General features: G+C 52.6%; 1 pseudogene across 1 annotated transcript in view; it reads right to left on the bottom strand.

Annotated features, from left to right (window-relative positions):
* The window catches only part of LOC311128796 (rab3 GTPase-activating protein catalytic subunit-like), a 78,543-nt pseudogene that overhangs the window by 28,545 nt on the left and 27,634 nt on the right, over positions 1 to 22,364 (bottom strand). Inside the window, exon 17 of the transcript XR_014615303.1 lies at positions 9,453 to 9,848. The product of XR_014615303.1 is annotated as a rab3 GTPase-activating protein catalytic subunit-like (transcript). The remainder of the gene's footprint in view (positions 1 to 9,452; positions 9,849 to 22,364) is intronic.

Consider the following 22,364-nt stretch of genomic DNA (forward strand, 5'->3'; position numbering starts at 1 on the left):
TTGTTTTGGGTATTTCTGGGTTGTTTTGGGTACCCGTCTATGGTTGTTTGGGTAATGTTGTTTTGGGTATTTCTGGGTTGTTTTGGGTACCTGTTTGTGGTTGTTTTGGGTACTTTGGGGTTCATTTAGGCACTGTTGGGTTCTTTTGGGTACCTGTTTGTGGTTCTTTGGGGTTGTTTTGGGTAGTTTGGGGTGATTAGTAAGACCCCCCTGGCCTGTAATAGCTATTTAATAGCCATTACCTTTGATACTGGTGTAGACTTTACCGTGAAATGCTTGCTTACGAGCCCTTCCCAATGTAGCCCTTCTCAATGTGAGGCCAAACCTACTTTTTCAAACAACAAACCGCATACCTCTAAATGCAAAAGGCCACACCATGCAATAATGAATGGAAAATGGGCGCAAATCCCAACTGGGGGACTTTCTTTCTTTACCATCACAGCCTCTACCCAGCGCTGACGGACTGATGATCAGCCGGGTCTGGGAGAAATAAAAAACGAAAAGCCTGTCCCCTCCTGAGCAAATTTCTAATTAAATAAATAATCACCTGAGAAAGCTGAGGCTCTTGAGAGAGCTGCGTCCCAAATTGCACCATATTCCCTATATAGTGCACTACTTTTGATCAGAGCACTATGGGCCCTTGTAAAAAGTGTGCACTGTATAGGGTGCTATTTAGTACGCAGAAGAGTGTGGAGGTATAAATAGGAGAGGAGAGGAGAGGAGCGGCGGCCAAACAACACTTTACTCACTGCAGACTAATTAAACCCAGGGAAGGAAGGTGAGACTGCCGAGCAGAGCATGTGTGTGCAGTGTCGAGCACAGCAAATCCGCCTCATTACAAATGAAGTGGCAACGCCATGAATCTAAAACACCAATCTCTTCCTGCCCCCCACTCCTTCCCTACCCTGTCCCTGCTGTTTAAAAGACAGACAGAGAGGGAGGAGGATTGTGAGAGAGAGAGAGAGAGGGGGGGGGGGGGGGGGGAGAGGAGAGAGAGAGAGAGAGAGAGAGAGGAAGATGGAGGGAGAAAGAGAAAAATAAAGAGTTAGGGAAGGAGAGAGAGAGAGAGAGAGAGAGAGGGAGTGTGAGAGGAGAGAAAGAGAGTGTGAGAGGAGAGAAAGAGAGAGGAAGATGGAGAGGGAGAAAGAGAAAAATAGTTAGGGATGGAGAGAGAGAGAGGGGAAATGTCTGGAAGGGACTAGAAGGAACAAATAGCGGCGATGGAGACAACAGATTCAGAGACAGAACAGCACACATACAGACTGACAGACAGACATACAGTGAGGGAAAAAAGTATTTGATCCCCTGCTGATTTTGTACGTTTGCCCACTGACAAAGAAATGATCAGTCTATCATTTTAAATGGTAGGTTTATTTGAACAGTGAGAGACAGAATAACAACTAAAAAATCCAGAAGAACGCATGTCAAAAATGTTATAAAATTATTTGCATTTTAATGAGGGAAATAAGTATTTGACCCCCTCTCAATCAGAGCACACTCTTAAAGCACACTCTTAAAGGGAGTGCTCCTAATCTCAGTTTGTTACCTGTATAAAAGACACCTGTCCACAGAAGCAATCAATCAATCAGATTCCAAACTCTCCACCATGGCCAAGACCAAAGAGCTCTCCAAGGATGTCAGGGACAAGATTGTAGACCTACACAAGGCTGGAATGGGCTACAAGACCATCGCCAAGCAGCTTGGTGAGAAGGTGACAACAGTTGGTGCGATTATTCGCAAATGTAAGAAACACAAAAGACTGTCAATCTCCCTCGGCCTGGGGCTCCATGCAAGATCTCACCTCGTGGAGTTGCAATGATCATGAGAACGGTGAGGAATCAGCCCAGAACTACACGGAGGATCTTGTCAATGATCTCAAGGCAGCTGGGACCATAGTCACCAAGAAAACAATTGGTAACACACTACGCCGTGAAGGACTGAAATCCTGCAGCGCCCGCAAGGTCCCCCTGCTCAAGAAAGCAGAAACACAGGGCCGTCTGAAGTTTGCCAATGAACATCTGAATGATTCAGAGGAGAACTGGGTGAAAGTGTTGTGGTCAGATGAGACCAAAATCGAGCTCTTTGGCATCAAATCAACTCGCCGTGTTTGGAGGAGGAGGAATGCTGCCTATGACCCCAAGAACACCATCCCCACCGTCAAACATGGAGGTGGAAACATTATGCTTTAGGGGTGTTTTTCTGCTAAGGGGACAGGACAACTTCACCGCATCAAAGGGACGATGGACGGGGCCATGTACCGTCAAATCTTGGGTGAGAACCTCCTTCCCTCAGCCAGGGCATTGAAAATGGGTCGTGGATGGGTATTCCAGCATGACAATGATCCAAAACACACAGCCAAGGCAACAAAGGAGTGGCTCAAGAAGAAGCACATTAAGGTCCTGGAGTGGCCTAGCCAGTCTCCAGACCTTAATCCCATAGAAAATCTGTGGAGGGAGCTGAAGGTTCGAGTTACCAAACGTCAGCCTCGAAACCTTAATGACTTGGAGAAGATCTGCAAAGAGGAGTGGAACAAAATCCCTCCTGAGATGTGTGCAAACCTGGTGGCCAACTACAAGAAACGTCTGACCTCTGTGATTGCCACCAAGGGTTTTGACACCAAGTACTAAGTCATGTTTTGCAGAGGGGTCAAATACTTATTTCCCTCATTAAAATGCAAATCAATTTATAACATTTTTTAAATGCGTTTTTCTGGATTTTTTTGTTGTTATTCTGTCTCTCACTGTTCAAATAAACCTACCATTAAAACTATAGACTGATCATGTCTTAGTCAGTGGGAAAACGTACAAAATCAGCAGGGGATCAAATACTTTTTTCCCCTCACTGTACATACAGACAGAACAGGACATACAGAACAGACATACACAACAGAAATACAGACATACAGAACAGACAGACATACAGAACAGACATACAGAACAGACATACAGAACAGAACAGACATACAGGACAGACAGAACAGAAATACAGACATACAGAACAGACATACAGATAATCAATAGATGGATGTAGGAAGAGAGAGAGAGAGAGAGAGACGGAAGCAGAGAGAGAGAGAGAGAGTGTCATGGAGAGGACAGACAGCAAGAAAAAGACAAAAGAGAGGAGAGAGACTTTCGGGGTAGTTGGTGTGATATGACAGATAGGGAGAGAGAGAGATGAAGAAAAATCCCTACATGATACACCAGCGTATGTTTCTGTGTGTGTAGCGACGCCCATGCCCCGCCCACCTGAGGATCCGTCTTCATCAGCCATCTATTTCCTGTGTTTGAGGGGCGCATAATCCACTTGTCACTTAAATCTCACTGGATTGATTGCTTTCATTTTACTCCTGCTTGAGCCCGTCGTTTATTCCCTTTAACGTTACGACTGCGGAAATGTTAGTAATGACCTGTCAAACACACCCCGGTAAAGGCTGAAATGGGCTCAATGGAAAACATTGTCTTTCCGTTGTATCTATAAGAACGCTAAAGCGTTGTCAGCGATTAAATGCATCGTCCCGACACTTACATCACAACAAGGAGAAGAAAGATAACTTTATTTTGATGGGTGTTCATTTTTTGTGGAATAGAAAAAAGTAATAATTTAATACAGTTGAAATGTTTACAAATTAGATGTGCTGAAATGAAAATAAACACTCTGAATACAGTGCTATAATGTCTGATCTCGTAAACAATGTAAAGTATAGGTGCCAATCGTGTTGATTTTTTATCCAAAAGTATCCTGCTTTTGACACACTTGTTGAATTATGCAACAGAAAGTGACAACAACAGTAATTAATGAGGCAGTCTAGACAGATCAGGTGAGAGCAGGTAGGCCTAGACAGAGGACATATTTGGTGGTTGCAGCCTTGTTCCACACCTTTATGTTAATCTATCCCTATATGTAAATAGCCTATCATTATAATTATGCAAATGGGACACATATAACTTTATTTTAACACATAATATTTGTTTAAATACCTAATACCATTAGAAAATGTATATATATGAGTGCATTCTAAGAAAAAAAGTGACATCTGAAAATAAATTGAATACCTGAATTCCCACCATAATTAACTCCATTCATTATTTGTCCGTACCATTAAAATGTTTGATGCGTCATAATTCAGTCAATATCTGATTAATTTTTTTAATTCTAAAAGTTTGGAGTATCTTCATCCATTGTCCAACTGTTGTATTTATTAGAATTGTGTGTGTGAGATGGAGATTGGCCCAGACAGCCGCCATCACCACAGCAGCAGCAGCCTCAGAGCCTGTGTGATGCCGTCGGGCCGGTCTAGAAGAAGTGCTGACACTCATTTATTTTACACTCACACACTCCATCCATCTCTCCCTCACCGCTCCACACAGCGCACGGTCGTTCCGCTCTCTTAACTAGGCAAGGCATCCATCCTCGACTTTCTCTGCATCTGCTGTGTCTGTGTGTCTGTGTGTCTGTGTGTGTGTGTCTGGGGTCGTCTTTGTGTGTGTGGATAGAAACAGACTTCAGACAGCCTGGGCCACACTCTCCCCTCCTCAGTGACCGCCTATCGCCTCGTGTTAATCATTGACTAGGGTCAGCCTCAGCCCATTGCATTAATTAGCTCTACTATTTAGCCCCGTCTATAATTGATGAGGGGGAGTGGAGCTACAAATCACTCCAGGAGCTGGGCTCTGGGTTCACACATACGGAGGGGGGGGGAGGGAGGGACGGAGGTCAGGACGGAGGAGACACACTCATAGCATAGACGCTAATCAGTGGTGCTCACCAAATTTGAGAGGACATTGCCTATTATAATAACTATCTGCCCCCAAATGCCTTGAACAATAAGAGGCTGAACACTACTGCTTCAGTTTAGCTGATTCTGTCAGGCTCGGTGTCACGTCATGGTGCTCATTACCATACTTATTAAGATCAACCCTTTATCTAAGACTTTTAAAGCTAATTAGGAGTTTTATGTTACAACTATGATTTATTACAAGTCTGTGATAATAAATTATGCACTGTGTGCATGTACTGTATTCGTCAGGTACTGCGTTATAGTGATTTACGGTACCATAGTAACAATAAGTTACTGGATCGTTACAATATAGTAATGAATAGATCAATGAGTTAGAGTGGTGCATATTGTACAGTAAATCTACAATGGCTGGCTGTGTCTGAACAGTGGCATTGATAATAATATGGTTGGTATGTGGACATACACTATATACAAAAGTATGTGGACACCCCTTCAAGTTATTGGATTCGGCTATTTCAGCCACAACAGTTGCTGACAGGTGTATAAATCGAGCACACCGCCATGCATTCTCCATAGACAAACATTGGCAGTAGAATGGCCTTACTGAAGAGCTCAGTGCCTTTCAACGTGGCACCGTCATAGGCATCCTTTCCAACAAGTCAGTTCGTAAAATTTCTGCCCTGCTAGAGCTGCCCCGGTCAACTATAAGTGTTGTTATTGTGAAGCGGAAACCTCTAGGCCAGGGGTGTCAAACGTACGGCCCGCGGGCCGGATCAGGCCCGCAAACGGGTTTAATCCGGCCCGCGAGATGATTTCGAAAGAAAATAAATAAATAAAATAAAAAATAAAGTATAAAAATGCGCTGCAATTTTTCAATAAAATAAACTGCTGTTCCAATTGCGTCCACTGGATGGCGCAATAACAATTGTGTTAAGCAAGCAAACTGTTTATACCGGGGCAGAGCAAGTAGGTCAAGCACGTGCAGCCAATGAGCTACTTTGTTTTGCCCGCGATATTTATTACGGCTTCTACTTTTAACATTATGTGCTTTGGCACCCTCATTGCCCCAATATGTCTCTGTCAAAAAAGAGAAAAGTGGACGCAGAGTGCAGAGTGTTCCAAGAAAAATTGTCATCCTATTTATTCACGGAATTGAATGAGAAAGCTGTATGTTTGGTGTGTTCAGAGCATGTTGCAGTGCTGAAAGAATATAACCTTCGTCGCCACTATGTGAGTCTTCATGCCGACAAATATGATAACTTTCAAGGACAGCGGAGATGAGAGAAGGTGAATGAACTGTTGGTGGGTCTGAAGAAACAGCAGTCTGTGTTTACTCACAGCCGAGACATCAGTGACGCTGCAGTGAAAGCTAGCTACCTCATTGCTAATGAAATCGCAGTGGCTTCAAAACCATTTAGTGAGGGTGAATTTGTAAAAACACGCATGATGAAGGCAGCGGAGATTGTGTGCCCTGAAAAGCGGCAGGCTTTTGCAAATATCAGCCTGACAAGAAACACAGTTGCAGACAGGATTTCCGATCTTTCAGTGGATTTGGACAGCCAGTTGAAGCAAAAAGTAAAGTCATTTATTGCGTTTTCGGTTGCAATTGATGAAAGCACGGACATTACAGATGTTGCACAACTGGCCATTTTCATCCGCGGAGTTGATGACACATTGACCGTCACCGAGGAGTTCGTGGAGTTGGTGCCGATGACAGATACAACGACAGCAGCTGATATTTTTACCGCACTCGTCGGCGCGCTGGACAGGGTCGGAGTGGACTGGTCCCGCGCTGTCAGCCTGGCTACAGATGGTGCGCCCTCAATGATCGGGAAAAAAGCAGGCGTTGTGACAAAGTTCAGAGAGAAAGTGCAATCTGCAAATGGAGGACATGATTTTTTGACTTTTCACTGTATTTTGCACCAGGAGGCTTTGTGTTGCAAGTCATTAAAGATGGATAACGTCATGAAGGTGGTCATCCAAACTGTTAATTTCATCCGATCCAGAAGCCTGAATCACCGTCAGTTTGACAGCCTTCTCAGAGAGAAAGACCACATCTATGGCCTGCCATACCACACTGAGGTAAGATGGTTAAGCCGAGGTGCTGTGCTGAGGCGTTTCTTTGATTTACGAGAAGAAATTGAACAGTTCATGGAAGAAAAGGGCAAACCAGTGTTAGAATTTCATTCCGCAGAATGGATGCAGGACCTTGCATTTATGGTGGATGTTACAGAGCACCTGAATAACTTGAACAAACAGCTGCAAGGGCGCAACAAAGTTGTCACGCAGTATTATGACAGCATACGTTCTTTCAAGTTGAAGCTGTCATTGTGGGAGACGCAACTTGCCGGTGGTGATGCAGCTCACTTCCCCTGTCTGAAAAATGTGTGCGCGACCCAACATGTGGCAGACATGAAGCGGTTCAAAGATAAAATAACGGGACTGTTACGGGAGATTGTGCAACGCTTTCAGATTTATGTTTATGTTTTTATGTTGATGTGCTATTGTTTTTTATTGATTTTATTTGTATATTTAACCTATTCTTGACTCTGTTGTTCTTGCACTTGTTTGGGGAACAGGATTTCATTATTTTTATCTACATTTCTGCCTGAGAAATGACACCCTGATATAGTTCTGTGATCTGTGATATACTTCTGTGAATCACTGAGGCATTGTGTGTTCTTTGTCCTCAGAACTTTCAAATAACTTGAGGTGTTTTATGATTAATAGTGATGTTGTGCTTTTGGACACTGTCCTCAGGCTCCAGCTTTATGTTTATATGTTTTTATGTTGATGTGCTATTGTTTTTAATTGATTTTATTTTATTTGTGTATTTAACCTATTCTTGACTCTGTGGTTCTTGCACTTGTTTGGGGAACAGGATTTCATTGTTTTTATCTACATTTATGCCTGAGAAATGACACCCTGATATAGTTCTGTGATCTGTGAAACAGTTCTGTTAATCACTGAGGCATTGTGTGTTTGTGTGTTCTTTTTCTTTAGAATTTTCCAATAAACTTGACGTGTTTTATGATTAATAGTGATGTTGTGCTTGTACTATTTTGGACACACTGTCCTCAGGCTCCAGCTTTATGTTGTATGTTGATCGTATTAAAACAAAGAAAACAATCTGAAGTTGTTGTTTTTAAGTTATATATACCATGATTTTTTCCGGTCCGGCCCACTTGGGAATAGATTTTCCTCCATGTGGCCCCTGAGCTAAAATGAGTTTGACACCCCTGCTCTAGGCGCAACAACGGCTCAGCTGCGAAGTGATAGGCCACACAAGCTCATAGAACGGGACCGCTGAGTGCTGAAGCGCGTAGCGCGTAAAAATCGTCTGTCCTCAGTTGCAACACTCACTACCGAATTCCAAACTACCTCGGGAAGCAACGTCAGCACAATAACTGTTCGTCTGGAGCTTCATGAAATGGGTTTCCATGGCCGAGCAGCCGCACACAAGCCTAAGATCACCATGCACAATGCCTAGCGTCGGCTGGAGTGGTGTAAAGCTCGCTACCATTGGACACTGGAGCAGTGGAAACGCGTTCCCTGGAGTGATGAATCACGCTTCACCATCTGGCAGCCCGACGTACGAATCTGGGTTTGGCGGATACCAGGAGAACGCTACCTGCCCCAATGCATAGTGACAACTGTAAAGTTTGGTGGAGGAGGAATAATGGTCTGGGGCTGTTTTTCATGGTTCGGGCTAGGCCCCTTAGTTCCAGTGAAGGGAAATCTTAACGCTACAGCAAACAATGACATTCTAGACGATTCTGTGCTTCCAACTTTCTGGCAACAGTTTGGGGGAAGGCCCTTTCCTGTTTCATGACAATATCCCCGTGCACAAAGCGAGTTCCATACAGAAATGGTTTGTTGAGATCGGTGTGGAAGAACTTGACTGGCCTGCACAGAGCCCTGACCTCAACCCCATCGAACACATTTGGGATGAATTGGAACACCAACTGCGAGCCAGGCCTAATCGTCAAACATCAGTGCCCGACCTCACTAATGCTCTGGTGGCTGAATGGAAGCAAGTCCCCTGAAGCAATGTTCCAACATTTAGTGGAAAGCCTTCCCAGAAGAGTGGAGGCTGTTATAGCAACAAAGGGAGGTCCAACTCCATATTAATGCCCATGATTTTGGAATGAGACAGGGGTGTAAAGGGGAGCGTACCACAGTATATACGGTAATATACCTGAGTGACAGGGGAGTGTACCACAGTATATACGGTAATATACCTGAGTGACAGGGGAGTGTACTACAGTATATACGGTAATATACCTGAGTGAAAGGGGAGCGTACCACAGTATATACGGTAATATACCTGAGTGACAGGGGAGTGTACTACAGTATATACGGTAATATACCTGAGTGACAGGGGAGTGTACTACAGTATATACGGTAATATACCTGAGTGACAGGGGAGTGTACTACAGTATATAAGGTATTATAAACTGGGTGGTTCAAGCCCTGAATGCTGATTGGCTGACAGCCGTGGTATATCAGACCGTATACCAGGGGTATGACAAAACATTAATTTTTACTGCTTTAATTACGTTGGTAACCAGTTTATAATAGCAATAAAGGTACCTCTGGGGTTTGTGGTATATGGTCAATATACCACGGCTAAGGGCTGTATCCAGGCACTGCATGGCGTCGTGGTATACTGGTCATATACCACACCCCCTTGGGCCTTATTGCTTAAATATACCTGAGTGACAGGGATGTACAGGGGTTCCTTGAAGTTGAGCAGGGTCAACTTCCCGTGGGGGTGGAGCCGACCCTCCGGCTTGGCTGCCTTGGCCCCGTCCTCTTTAGCCCCGTCCTTCTCGCAGTCTGTAGACGGACTGTCCTTCACCTCCTCCGTGTCGCTCAGGCACTCAAAGAACTCGTCTTCGCCCTCGCTGTCGCTCCACGTGTCCCACGACTTCCCAGGAGACACCTCTCTCCCACCCTCCACCGTCGCCGCACTCTCCGGTCCCAGGCATCCGTTCTCAGTCCCGGTCGACCTTGACACCTTCCTCTCCCTCTTTCTCTCTTTCCCTCCTTTCGTCATTTTTCTCCCATCATCCCTCGCTCTCTTCCTCTCGATGCAGCAGTTGAGCATCTGGGAGAAAGACACACAAGCAGCAGAGGGCAAGCTTTTGGGAGGTGTGTGTGTGTGTGTAGGTGTGTGTGTAATTCTACCCGGTATAACCCCATCCCTTCGGCCCTTATCGAGCCATTTCTCCTCATCATGTCCCTGTGTGTCCACACTAAAGTCTTCTTCTCCTCCTACACGGAGCTCCAACCGTCTACCCCGGGCAGGCTACAGTGCTTTACTACTCTGAATAAGGCTCACTTCCTGCCCTAATACAGCAACGAGAGAGATGGAACAGAGAGAGAGAGAGGGCGCAGAGAGAGAGAGAGAGAGGGAGCAGCGAGAGAGAGGGAGCAGCGAGAGAGAGAGAGGGAGCAGCGAGAGAGAGAGAGAGAGAGGGAGCAGCGAGAGAGAGAGGGAGCAGCGAGAGAGAGAGAGAGGGAGGAGTGAGAGAGAGAGAGAGAGGGAGGAGTGAGAGAGAGAGGGAGCAGCGAGAGAGAGAGAGGGAGCAGCGAGAGAGAGAGAGGGGGAGCAGAGAGAGAGAGGGCGCAGAGAGAGAGAGGGCGCAGAGAGAGAGAGAGAGAGGGAGCAGCGAGAGAGAGGGAGCAGCGAGAGAGAGAGAGGGAGCAGCGAGAGAGAGAGAGAGAGAGGGAGCAGCGAGAGAGAGAGGGAGCAGCGAGAGAGAGAGAGAGGGAGGAGTGAGAGAGAGAGAGAGAGAGAGAGGAGGAGTGAGAGAGAGAGGGAGCAGCGAGAGAGAGAGAGGGAGCAGCGAGAGAGAGAGAGGGGGAGCAGAGAGAGAGAGGGCGCAGAGAGAGAGAGGGCGCAGAGAGAGAGAGAGGGCGCAGAGAGAGAAAGGGCGCAGAGAGAGAGAGAGGGCGCAGAGAGAGACAGGGCGCAGAGAGAGGGAGGGCGCAGAGAGAGAGAGGGCGCAGAGAGAGAGAGGGCGCAGAGAGAGAGATGGAAGAGAGAGGGCGCAGAGAGAGAGAGGGCGCAGAGAGAGAGAGGGCGCAGAGAGAGAGAGAGGGCGCAGAGAGAGAGAGAGGGCGCAGAGAGAGAAAGGGCGCAGAGAGAGAGAGAGGGCGCAGAGAGAGACAGGGCGCAGAGAGAGAGAGGGCGCAGAGAGAGAGAGGGTGCAGAGAGAGAGAGGGCGCAGAGAGAGAGATGGAAGAGAGAGGGCGCAGAGAGAGAGAGGGAGCAGAGAGAGAGATGGAGCAGAGAGAGAGAGAGAGAGGGAGCAGAGAGAGAGAGAGAGAGGAAGCAGAGAGAGAGAGGGAGCAGAGAGAGAGAGAGGGAGCAGCGAGAGAGAGAGGGAGCAGCGAGAGAGAGGGAGCAGCGAGAGAGAGGGAGCAGAGAGAGAGAGAGGGAGCAGAGAGAGAGGGGGAGCAGAGAGAGAGAGTGGGAGCAGAGAGAGAGAGTGGGAGCAGAGAGAGAGAGGGAGAAGAGAGAGAGAGGGAGCAGAGAGAGAGAGGGAGCAGAGAGAGGGGGGAGCAGAGAGAGAGAGTGGGAGCAGAGAGAGAGTGGGAGCAGAGAGAGAGAGAGTGGGAGCAGAGAGAGAGTGGGAGCAGAGAGAGAGTGGGAGCAGAGAGGGAGCAGAGAGAGAGAGCAGAGAGAGAGAGAGAGCAGAGAGAGAGAGAGAGGGGGAGCAGAGAGAGAGTGGGAGCAGAGAGAGATAGAGCAGAGAGAGAGAGGGGAAGCAGAGAGAGAGCAGAGAGAGAGCAGAGAGAAAGAGGGCGCAGAGAGAAAGAGGGCGCAGAGAGAGAAAGAGGGCGCAGAGAGAGAAAGAGGGCGCAGAGAGAGAAAGAGGGCGCAGAGAGAGAAAGAGGGCGCAGAGAGAGAAAGAGGGCGCAGAGAGAGAAAGAGGGCGCAGAGAGAGAGAGGGCGCAGAGAGAGGGGGAGCAGAGAGAGAGAGGCGCAGAGAGAGAGAGGGCGCAGAGAGAGAGAGAGGGCGAAGAGAGAGAGAGAGGGCACAGAGAGAGAGAGAGGGCACAGAGAGAGAGAGAGGGCACAGAGAGAGAGAGATGGAACAGCGAGAGAGAGAGGGAGCAGAGAGAGTGAGAGGTAGCAGAGAGAGAGAGGGAGCAGAGAGAGCGAGAGGGAGCAGAGAGAGCGAGAGGTAGCAGAGAGAGCGAGAGGGAGCAGAGAGAGGGGGGAGCAGAGAGAGAGTGGGAGCAGAGAGAGATAGAGCAGAGAGAGAGGGGAAGCAGAGAGAGAGCAGAGAGAGAGAGCAGAGAGAAAGAGGGCGCAGAGAGAAAGAGGGTGCAGAGAGAGAAAGAGGGCGCAGAGAGAGAAAGAGGGCGCAGAGAGAGAAGAGGGCGCAGAGAGAGAAAGAGGGCGCAGAGAGAGAAAGAGGGCACAGAGAGAGAGAGAGAGGGCACAGAGAGAGAGAGGGGGAGCAGAGAGAGATGGAACAGCGAGAGAGAGAGAGGGCGCAGAGAGAGAGAGAGGGCGCAGAGAGAGAGAGAGGGCACAGAGAGAGAGATGGAACAGCGAGAGAGAGAGGGAGCAGAGAGAGCGAGAGGTAGCAGAGAGAGCGAGAGGGAGCAGAGAGAGCGAGAGGTAGCAGAGAGAGCGAGAGGTAGCAGAGAGAGCGAGAGGTAGCAGAGAGAGCGAGAGGGAGCAGAGAGAGCGAGAGGGCGCAGAGAGAGAGAGAGGGCGCAGAGAGAGAGAGAGAGGGCGCAGAGAGAGATGGAACAGCGAGAGAGAGATGGAACAGCGAGAGCGAGATGGAACAGCGAGAGCGAGAGGGAGCAGAGAGAGCGAGAGGGAGCAGAGAGAGCGAGAGGGAGCAGAGAGAGCGAGAGAGAGGGAGCAGAGAGAGCGAGAGAGAGGAGTAGAGAGAGGGGGCAGAGAGAGAGAGAGAAGGAGCAGCGAGAGAGAGAGAAAAGGAGCAGCGAGAGAGAGAGAAAAGGAGCAGCGAGAGAGAGGGAGAGCAGAGAGAGAGAGAGGGAGCAGCGAGAAAGAGGGGGAGCAGAGAGAGAGAGGGGGGCAGAGAGAGAGAGAGGGAGCAGAGAGAGAGAGTGGGAGCAGAGAGAGAGAGTGGAGCAGAGAGAGAGTGGGAACAGAGAGAGAGAGAGTGGGAACAAAGAGAGAGAGAGTGGAAGCAGAGAGAGAGTGGGAGCAGAGAGAGAGAGTGGGAGCAGAGAGAGAGAGTGGGAGCAGAGAGAGAGGGAGCAGAGAGAGAGAGGGAGCAGAGAGAGAGAGAGCAGAGAGAGAGGAGAGCAGAGAGAGAGGGGGAGCAGAGAGAGAGGGGGAGGGAGGGGAGCAGAGAGCGAGAGAGAGAGAGGGGGAGCAGAGAGAGAGAGGGCGCAGAGAGAGAGAGAGAGAGGGCGCAGAGAGAGAGAGAGAGGGCGCAGAGAGAGAGAGAGAGGGCGCAGAGATAGTGGGCGCAGAGAGAGAGAGAGAGGGCGCAGAGATAGTGGGCGCAGAGAGAGAGAGAGAGGGCGCAGAGAGAGAGAGAGAGAGGGCGCAGAGAGAGAGAGAGAGGGCGCAGAGATAGTGGGCGCAGAGAGAGAGAGTGGGCGCAGAGAGAGAGAGTGGGGCGCAGAGAGAGAGAGAGAAGGCGCAGAGAGAGAGAGTGGGCGCAGAGAGAGAGAGGGCGCAGAGAGAGAGAGAGGGCGCAGAGAGAGAGAGAGGGCGCAGAGGGAGATGGAACAGCGAGAGAGAGAGGGCGCAGCGAGAGAGAGAGGGCGCAGAGAGAGAGAGAAGGGCGCAGAGAGAGAGAGAGGCGCAGAGAGAGAGAGGGCGCAGAGAGAGAGAGAGGGCGCAGAGAGAGGGAGCAGAGAGAGAGAGGGAGCATAGAGAGAGAGGGAGCATAGAGAGAGAGAGAGGGAGCAGAGAGAGAGAGGAAGCAGAGAGAGAGAGGGAGCAGAGAGAGAGAGGGAGCAGAGAGAGAGCAGAGAGAGAGAGAGAGCAGAGAGAGAGAGAGGTAGCAGCAGCGAGAAGAGAGAGAGCAGAGAGAGAGAGTGGGAGCAGAGAGAGAGTGAGAGAGAGGGAGCAGAGAGGGAGAGAGAGTGGGAGCAGAGAGAGAGAGAGAGAGAGTGGGAGCAGAGAGAGAGAGTGAGTGGGAGCAGAGACAGAGAGAGAGAGAGAGAGTGAGAGCAGAGAGAGAGAGAGAGAGAGAGAGTGGGAGCAGAGAGAGAGAGAGAGAGTGGGAGCAGAGAGAGAGAGAGAGCGGGAGCAGAGAGAGAGAGAGGAAGAGAGAGAGGGGGAGGGGGAGCAGAGAGAGAGAGAGAGCAAAAGAGAGAGGGGGAGCAGAGAGAGAGTGGGAGCAGAGAGAGATAGAGCAGAGAGAGAGGGGGAGCAGAGAGAGGAAGCAGAGAGAGAGAGAGAGGGAGCAGAGAGAGGGAGCAGAGAGAGAGAGAGCAGAGAGAAAGAGGGCGCAGAGAGAAAGAGGGCACAGAGAGAGAGAGGGGGAGCAGAGAGAGCGAGAGGGAGCAGAGAGAGCGAGAGGGAGCAGAGAGAGCGAGAGAGAGGGAGCAGAGAGAGCGAGAGAGAGGGAGTAGAGAGAGGGGGCAGAGAGAGAGAGAGAAGGAGCAGCGAGAGAGAGAGAAAAGGAGCAGCGAGAGAGAGAGAAAAGGAGCAGCGAGAGAGAGGGAGAGCAGAGAGAGAGAGAGGGAGCAGCGAGAAAGAGGGGGAGCAGAGAGAGAGAGGGGGGCAGAGAGAGAGAGAGGGAGCAGAGAGAGAGAGTGGGAGCAGAGAGAGAGAGTGGGAGCAGAGAGAGAGAGAGTGGGAACAGAGAGAGAGAGAGTGGGAACAAAGAGAGAGAGAGTGGAAGCAGAGAGAGAGTGGGAGCAGAGAGAGAGAGTGGGAGCAGAGAGAGAGAGTGGGAGCAGAGAGAGAGGGAGCAGAGAGAAGAGGGAGCAGAGAGAGAGAGAGCAGAGAGAGAGGAGAGCAGAGAGAGAGGGGAGCAGAGAGAGAGGGGGAGGGAGGGGAGCAGAGAGCGAGAGAGAGAGAGGGGGAGCAGAGAGAGAGGGCGCAGAGAGAGAGAGAGAGAGGGCGCAGAGAGAGAGAGAGAGGGCGCAGAGAGAGAGAGAGAGGGCGCAGAGATAGTGGGCGCAGAGAGAGAGAGAGAGGCGCAGAGATAGTGGGCGCAGAGAGAGAGAGAGAGGGCGCAGAGAGAGAGAGAGAGGGCGCAGAGAGAGAGAGAGAGGGCGCAGAGATAGTGGGCGCAGAGAGAGAGAGTGGGCGCAGAGAGAGAGAGAGTGGGCGCAGAGAGAGAGAGAGAGGGCGCAGAGAGAGAGAGTGGGCGCAGAGAGAGAGAGGGCGCAGAGAGAGAGAGAGGGCGCGAGAGAGAGAGAGAGGGCGCAGAGGGAGATGGAACAGCGAGAGAGAGAGGGCGCAGCGAGAGAGAGAGGGCGCAGCGAGAGAGAGAGGGCGCAGAGAGAGAGAGAGAGGGCGCAGAGAGAGAGAGAGGGCGCAGAGAGAGAGAGGGCGGCAGAGAGAGAGAGAGGGCGCAGAGAGAGGGAGCAGAGAGAGAGAGGGAGCATAGAGAGAGAGGGAGCAGAGAGAGAGAGAGAGGGAGCAGAGAGAGAGAGGGAAGCAGAGAGAGAGAGGGAGCAGAGAGAGAGAGGGAGCAGAGAGAGAGCAGAGAGAGAGAGAGAGCAGAGAGAGAGAGAGGTAGCAGCAGCGAGAGAGAGAGAGAGCAGAGAGAGAGAGTGGGAGCAGAGAGAGAGTGAGAGAGAGGGAGCAGAGAGGGAGAGAGAGTGGGAGCAGAGAGAGAGAGAGAGAGAGTGGGAGCAGAGAGAGAGAGTGAGTGGGAGCAGAGACAGAGAGAGAGAGAGAGATGAGAGCAGAGAGAGAGAGAGAGAGAGAGTGGGAGCAGAGAGAGAGAGAGAGTGGGAGCAGAGAGAGAGAGAGAGACGGAGCAGAGAGAGAGAGAGAACAGAGAGAGAGGGGAAGGGGGAGCAGAGAGAGAGAGAGAGCAAAAGAGAGAGGGGGAGCAGAGAGAGAGTGGGAGCAGAGAGAGATAGAGCAGAGAGAGAGGGGGAGCAGAGAGAGGAAGCAGAGAGAGAGAGAGAGGGAGCAGAGAGAGGGAGCAGAGAGAGAGAGAGCAGAGAGAAAGAGGGCGCAGAGAGAAAGAGGGCACAGAGAGAGAGAGGGGGAGCAGAGAGAGATGGAACAGCGAGAGAGAGAGGGCGAGAGAGAGAGAGAGGGCGCAGAGAGAGGGCGCAGAGAGAGAGGGCGCAGAGAGAGAGATGGAACAGCGAGAGAGAGAGGGAGCAGAGAGAGCGAGAGGGAGCAGAGAGAGCGAGAGGGAGCAGAGAGAGAGGGAGCAGAGAGAGCGAGAGAGAGAGAGGGAGCAGAGAGAGCGAGAGGGAGCAGAGAGAGACGGAGCAGAGAGAGAGGGAGCAGAGAGAGAGAGGGAGAGAGAGGGAGCAGAGAGAGAGAGGGAGCAGAGAGAGAGAGGGAGCAGAGAGAGAGGGAGCAGAGAGAGAAAGGGGGAGCAGAGAGAGAGTGGGAGCAGAGAGAGAGAGGGAGCAGAGAGAGAGGGGAGCCGAGGAGAGGGGAGCAGAGAGAGAGAGTGGGAGCAGAGAGAGAGAGAGAGATGGAGCAGAGAGAGAGATGGAGCAGAGAGAGTGAGAGGGAGCAGAGAGAGAGAGGGAGCAGAGAGAGAGAGAGGAGCAGAGAGGGAGCAGAGAGAGAGAGGGGAGCAGAGAGAGAGCGGGAGCAGAGAGAGAGAGAGAGAGCAGAGAGAGAGAGAGAGAGGGGGAGCAGAGAGAGAGTGGGAGCAGAGAGAGATAGCGCAGAGAGAGAGAGGGAAGCAGAGAGAGAGCAGAGAGAGAGACAGAGAGAAAGAGGGCGCAGAGAGAAAGAGGGCGCAGAGAGAGAAAGAGGGCGCAGAGAGAGAAAGGGGCGCAGAGAGAGAGAGGGCGCAGAGAGAGAGAGGGCGCAGAGAGAGAGAGAGGGCGCAGAGAGAGAGAGGGGGGAGCAGAGAGAGATGGAACAGCGAGAGAGAGAGAGGGCGCAGAGAGAGAGAGAGGGCGCAGAGAGAGAGAGAGAGGGCGCAGAGAGAGAGAGAGGGCGCAGAGAGAGAGAGAGGGCGCAGAGAGAGAGAGAGGGCACAGAGAGAGAGAGATGGAGCAGAGAGAGTGAGAGGGAGCAGAGAAAGTGAGAGGGAGCAGAGAGAGAGGGAGCAGAGAGAGAGAGAGGGAGCAGAGAGAGAAGGGAGCAGAGAGAGAGAGATGGAGCAGAGAGAGAGAGATGGAGCAGAGAGAGAGATGGAGCAGAGAGAGTGAGAGGGAGCAGAGAGAGAGAGGGAGCAGAGAGAGACAGAGGGAGCAGAGAGAGCGAGAGGGAGCAGAGAGAGCGAGAGGGAGCAGAGAGAGCGAGAGGGAGCAGAGAGAGAGAGAGGGAGCAGAGAGAGGGAGCAGAGAGAGAGAGAGAGAGGGAGCAGAGAGAGAGAGAGATAGGGAGCAGAGAGAGAGAGAGAGGGAGTAGAGAGAGAGTGGGAGCAGAGAGAGATAGAGCAGAGAGAGAGAGGGGAAGCAGAGAGAGAGCAGAGAGAGAGAGCAGAGAGAAAGAGGGCACAGAGAGAAAGAGGGCGCAGAGAGAGAAAGAGGGCGCAGAGAGAGAAAGAGGCGCAGAGAGAGAAAGAGGGCGCAGAGAGAAAGAGGGCGCAGAGAGAAAGAGGGCGCAGAGAGAGAGAGGGCGCAGAGAGAGAGAGGGAGCAGAGAGAGATGGAACAGCGAGAGAGAGAGGGCGCAGAGAGAGAGAGAGGGCGCAGAGAGAGGGCGCAGAGAGAGAGGGCGCAGAGAGAGAGATGGAACAGCGAGAGAGGGGGGAGCAGAGAGAGGAAGCAGAGAGAGAGAGAGAGGGAGCAGAGAGAGGGAGCAGAGAGAGAGAGAGCAGAGAGAAAGAGGGCGCAGAGAGAAAGAGGGCACAGAGAGAGAGAGGGGAGCAGAGAGAGATGGAACAGCGAGAGAGAGAGGGCGCAGAGAGAGAGAGAGGGCGCAGAGAGAGGGCGCAGAGAGAGAGGGCGCAGAGAGAGAGATGGAACAGCGAGAGAGAGAGGGAGCAGGAGAGAGCGAGAGGGAGCAGAGAGAGCGAGAGGGAGCAGAGAGAGAGAGGGAGCAGAGAGAGCGAGAGAGAGAGAGGGAGCAGAGAGAGCGAGAGGGAGCAGAGAGAGACGGAGCAGAGAGAGAGGGAGCAGAGAGAGAGAGGGAGAGAGAGGGAGCAGAGAGAGAGAGGGAGCAGAGAGAGAGAGGGAGCAGAGAGAGAGGGAGCAGAGAGAGAAAGGGGGAGCAGAGAGAGAGTGGGAGCAGAGAGAGAGAGGGAGCAGAGAGAGAGGGGAGCCGAGAGAGAGGGGAGCAGAGAGAGAGAGTGGGAGCAGAGAGAGAGAGAGAGATGGAGCAGAGAGAGAGATGGAGCAGAGAGAGTGAGAGGGAGCAGAGAGAGAGAGGGAGCAGAGAGAGAGAGAGGGAGCAGAAGAGGGAGCAGAGAGAGAGAGAGGGAGCAGAGAGAGAGCGGGAGCAGAGAGAGAGAGAGAGAGCAGAGAGAGAGAGAGAGAGGGGGAGCAGAGAGAGAGTGGGAGCAGAGAGAGATAGCGCAGAGAGAGAGAGGGGAAGCAGAGAGAGAGCAGAGAGAGAGAGCAGAGAGAAAGAGGGCGCAGAGAGAAAGAGGCCGCAGAGAGAGAAAGAGGGCGCAGAGAGAGAAAGGGGGCGCAGAGAGAGAGAGGGCGCAGAGAGAGAGGGCGCAGAGAGAGAGAGAGGGCGCAGAGAGAGAGGGGGGAGCAGAGAGAGATGGAACAGCGAGAGAGAGAGAGGGCGCAGAGAGAGAGAGGGCGCAGAGAGAGAGAGAGAGGGCGCAGAGAGAGAGAGAGGGCGCAGAGAGAGAGAGAGGGCGCAGAGAGAGAGAGAGGGCACAGAGAGAGAGAGATGGAGCAGAGAGAGTGAGAGGGAGCAGAGAAAGTGAGAGGGAGCAGAGAGAGAGGGAGCAGAGAGAGAGAGAGGGGAGCAGAGAGAGAGAGGGAGCAGAGAGAGAGAGATGGAGCAGAGAGAGAGAGATGGAGCAGAGAGAGAGATGGAGCAGAGAGAGTGAGAGGGAGCAGAGAGAGAGGGAGCAGAGAGAGACAGAGGGAGCAGAGAGAGCGAGAGGGAGCAGAGAGAGCGAGAGGGAGCAGAGAGAGCGAGAGGGAGCAGAGAGAGCGAGAGGGAGCAGAGAGAGAAGAGGGAGCAGAGAGAGGGAGCAGAGAGAGAGAGAGAGAGGGAGCAGAGAGAGAGAGAGATAGGGAGCAGAGAGAGAGAGAGAGGGAGTAGAGAGAGAGTGGGAGCAGAGAGAGATAGAGCAAGAGAGAGAGAGGGAAGCAGAGAGAGAGCAGAGAGAGAGAGCAAGAGAGAAGAGGGCACAGAGAGAAAGAGGGCGCAGAGAGAGAAAGAGGGCGCAGAGAGAGAAAGAGGGCGCAGAGAGAGAAAGAGGGCGCAGAGAGAAAGAGGGCGCAGAGAGAGAAAGAGGGGCGCAGAGAGAGAGGGCGCAGAGAGAGAGAGGGGGAGCAGAGAGAGATGACAGCGAGAGAGAGAGAGGCGCAGAGAGAGAGAGAGGGCGCAGAGAGAGAGAGAGGGCGCAGAGAGAGAGAGGGCACAGAGAGAGAGAGAGGGCACAGAGAGAGAGAGATGGAACAGCGAGAGAGAGAGGAGCAGAGAGAGTGAGAGGGAGCAGAGAGAGAGAGAGGGAGCAGAGAGAGAGCAGAGAGAGAGCAGAGAGAAAGAGGGCGCAGAGAGAGAAAGAGGGCGCAGAGAGAGAAAGAGGGCGCAGAGAGAAAGAGGGCGCAGAGAGAAAGAGGGCGCAGAGAGAGAGAGGGGCGCAGAGAGAGAGAGGGGGAGCAGAGAGAGATGGGACAGCGAGAGAGAGAGAGGGCGCAGAGAGAGAGAGAGGGCGCAGAGAGAGAGAGAGGGCACAGAGAGAGAGAGAGGGCACAGAGAGAGAGAGATGGAACAGCGAGAGAGAGAGGGAGCAGAGAGAGCGAGAGGTAGCAGAGAGAGCGAGAGGGAGCAGAGAGAGAGAGAGGCGCAGAGAGAGAGAGAGGCGCAGAGAGAGAGAGAGGGCGCAGAGAGAGAGATGGAACAGCGAGAGAGAGAGGAGCAGAGAGAGAGAGAGAGAGGGAGCAGAGAGAGAGAGAGGGAGCAGAGAGAGAGAGAGAGAGGGAGCAGAGAGAGAGAGAGAGAAGGAGCAGCGAGAGAGAGAGAGAGAAGGAGGCAGAGAGAGAGAGAGAGAGAGGGAGCAGAGAGAGAGAGAGAGGGCGCAGAGAGAGAGAGAGAGGGCGCAGAGAGAGAGAGAGGGCGCAGAGAGAGAGAGAGAGGGCGCAGAGAGAGAGAGAGAGGGCGCAGAGAGAGAGAGAGAGAGGGCGAGAGAGAGAGAGAGAGAGGGCGCAGAGAGAGAGAGAGAGGGCGCAGAGAGAGAGAGAGAGAGGGCGCAGAGAGAGAGTGGGCGCAGAGAGAGAGAGAGTGGGCGAAGAGAAAGAGAGAGTGGGCGCAGAGAGAGAGTGGGCGCAGAGAGAGAGAGGGCACAGAGAGAGAGAGGCGCAGAGGGAGATGGAACAGCGAGAGAGAGAGGGCGCAGAGAGAGAGAGAGGCGCAGAGAGAGAGAGAGGGAGCAGAGAGAGAGAGGGCGCAGAGAGAGAGAGGGCGCAGAGAGAGAGAGAGGGCGCAGAGAGAGGGAGCAGAGAGAGAGAGAGGGAGCAGAGAGAGAGAGAGGGAGCAGAGAGAGAGAGAAGCAGAGAGAGAGAGGGAGCAGAGAGAGAGCAGAGAGAGAGAGAGGTAGCAGAGAATGAGAGAGAGAGCAGCAGCGAGAGAGAGAGAGAGCAGAGAGAGAGAGTGGGAGCAGAGAGAGTGAGAGAGGGGAGCAGAGAGGGAGAGAGAGGGAGCAGAGAGAGAGAGAGTGGGAGCAGAGAGAGAGAGAGAGTGGGAGCAGAGCGAGAGAGAGAGAGAGAGGGAGCAGAGAGAGCGAGAGGGAGCAGAGAGAGAGAGAGGCGCAGAGAGAGAGAGAGAGGGCGCAGAGAGAGAGAGAGAGGGCGCAGAGAGAGAGAGAGAGGGCGCAGAGAGAGAGAGAGTGGGCGCAGAGAGAGAGAGAGTGGGCGCAGAGAGAGAGAGAGTGGGCGCAGAGAGAGAGAGTGGGCGCAGAGAGAGAGAGGGCGCAGAGAGAGAGAGGGCGCAGAGGGAGATGGAACAGCGAGAGAGAGAGGGCGCAGAGAGAGAGAGAGGGTGCAGAGAGAGAGAGAGGGCGCAGAGCGAGAGAGAGGGCGCAGAGAGAGAGAGAGGGTGCAGAGAGAGAGAGAGGGAGCAGAGAGAGAGAGAGAGAGAGAGAGAGAGAGGGAGCAGAGAGAGAGAGGGAGCAGAGAGAGAGAGGGAGCAGAGAGAGAGCAGAGAGAGAGAGAGAGGTAGCAGAGAATGAGAGAGAGCAGCAGCGAGAGAGAGAGAGAGCAGAGAGAGAGAGTGGGAGCAGAGAGAGTGAGAGAGAGGGAGCAGAGAGGGAGAGAGAGTGGGAGAGCAGAGAGAGAGAGGGAGCAGAGAAAGAGAGAGAGGGAGCAGAGAGAGAGAGAGAGTGGGAGCAGAGAGAGAGAGAGAGAGAGAGAGGGAGCAGAGAGAGCGAGAGGGAGCAGAGAGAGACGGAGCAGAGAGAGAGGGAGCAGAGAGATAGAGGGAGCAGAGAGAGAGAGGGAGCAGAGAGAGAGAGGAGCAGAGAGGAGCAGCGAGATAGAGAGAGAGAGCAGCGAGAGAGAGAGGGAGCAGCGAGAAAGAGGGGGAGCAGAGAGAGAGAGGGAGCAGCCTGAAAGGGGGGAGCAGAGAGAGAGGGGGAGAGGAGAGAGAGAGAGAGGGGGCAGAGAGAGAGGGAAGAGGAGAGAGAGAGGGAGCAGAGAGAGAGAAGGGAAAGAGAGAGAGAGAGAGAGGAGCAGAGAGAGAGAGAGGGGAGCAGAGAGAGAGAGAGTGGGAGCAGAGAGAGAGAGAGGGAGCAGAGAGAGAGAGAGAGGGAGCAGAGAGAGAGGGAGCAGAGAGAGAGGGGAGGAGAGAGAGGGAGAGCAGAGAGAGAGGGAGCAGAGAGAGAGAGAGCAGAGAGAGAGGGGGAGGGAGGGGGAGCAGAGAGAGAGAGGCGCAGAGAGAGAAAGAGGGCGCAGAGAGAGAGAGAGGGCGCAGAGAGAGAGAGAGGGTGCAGAGAGAGAGAAGGGGAGCAAGAGAGAGAGGGGGAGCAGAGAGAGATGGAACAGCGAGAGAGAGGGGAGGCAGCGAGAGAGAGGGGGAGCAGCAGAGAGAGAGGGGCCAGAGAGAGAGAGAGGGCGCAGAGAGAGAGAGAAGGGCGCAGAGAGAGAGATGGAACAGCGAGAGTGAGGAGCGGGCAGAGAGAGAGAGAGAGAGGGAGCAGAGAGAAGAGAGAGGGGACAGAGAGAGAGAGAGAGAGAGAGAGAGAGAGAGAGCTAGAGGGAGGCAGAGAGAGAGAGAGGGAGCAAGAGAGAGAGAGAGGGGGCGCAGAGAAAGAGAGAGAGGGCGCAGAGAGAGGAGAGAGGGGCAGAGAGAGAGAGGGGCGCAGAGATAGAGAGAGTGGGCCGCAGAGTGA

The sequence above is a fragment of the Coregonus lavaretus genome, assembly GCF_964263955.1.
Source record: "Coregonus lavaretus genome assembly, chromosome: 5".
Classification (NCBI taxonomy): domain Eukaryota; kingdom Metazoa; phylum Chordata; class Actinopteri; order Salmoniformes; family Salmonidae; genus Coregonus; species Coregonus lavaretus.